The sequence below is a fragment of the Octopus bimaculoides genome, chromosome 6 (genome assembly GCF_001194135.2).
Source record: "Octopus bimaculoides isolate UCB-OBI-ISO-001 chromosome 6, ASM119413v2, whole genome shotgun sequence".
Lineage (NCBI taxonomy): Eukaryota > Metazoa > Mollusca > Cephalopoda > Octopoda > Octopodidae > Octopus > Octopus bimaculoides.
Genome location: NC_068986.1, coordinates 34,993,052 through 34,994,022, shown reverse-complemented (window position 1 = coordinate 34,994,022; position 971 = coordinate 34,993,052). Strand labels below are relative to the sequence as shown.

General features: G+C 46.8%; 1 protein-coding gene across 1 annotated transcript in view; it reads left to right on the top strand.

Moving 5' to 3' along the window:
* Positions 1–971, top strand: part of LOC106876414 (coiled-coil domain-containing protein 154) — a 35,781-nt gene that overhangs the window by 33,517 nt on the left and 1,293 nt on the right. The window lies entirely within an intron of this gene.

Genomic DNA, 971 nt, shown 5'->3' with positions numbered 1-971 from the left:
AAAGCTCCACGAGGCTCCGGCAGGGGATGGTGGCGACCCCTGTTGTATTCTTTCGCCCCAACTTTCTGTCACCTTTTCTTCCTGTTTCTTGAGTAACGCTACGATGGACTGGCGTCCCGTCCACCTGGGGAGAACACATACGCCACAAAAACCGGGAAACCGGACCCATGAGCCTGGCTAGGCTTGAAAAGGGCGCATAAATAAATTTAAAAAATAGGCACAAGGCCTGAAATTTGGAGTGGGGTGCTAGTCCAGTATATCGAAGTCAGTACTGAAATGGTACTCGTTGCAATGACCCCGAAAGGGATGAAAAGCAAAGTCGACCTCGACAGAATTTGAACTCAGAACATAATGACGGACTAGATGCCGCTAAGTATTTTGCTCGGCGTGCAAACGATTCTCCCAGCTCGTCACCTCAATCTTTCAAATTTCAAATTTTGGTACAAGGCTAGGAAGTTCGTTGGAGGGAGTGAGTTGATTACATTGACCCCAGTACTCAACTCCGAAAGGATGACAGACAATGTCGACCTCAGTGGAATTTGAACTAAGGGCGTAAAGACGGACGAGATGCCGCTAAGCATTTTACTCAGCGTGCTAACGATTCTTCCACCTCGCCACCTTAGTCTAAATTAATAATTGATTTCAAATTTGCCAGCTCGTCGCCTTAAGAGTGTAATCCCTCGACTCTCGCGAGTGTTACGTTCCAAAACCTCATGCGTTAGGTGTGTAGGTGCAGTTACCTCCTTTGACAGCAGGTTTAAACAAGCTCGCACTAGATGGCACAAGCAGCGATGAGATTCTGACACGAGGCCTTGCGACTTCCTCTTTTGACATCTAGATGTCGTAGAGCAAGGACATGATCTAGTTGGCTCTTTTACGACACACGGCGTTTAGCAGACATGAAGTAACGCACAGAAGAACATGGCCTCTACGCATCAAATCCTTTCCATTTATCATCCAACTTATATATA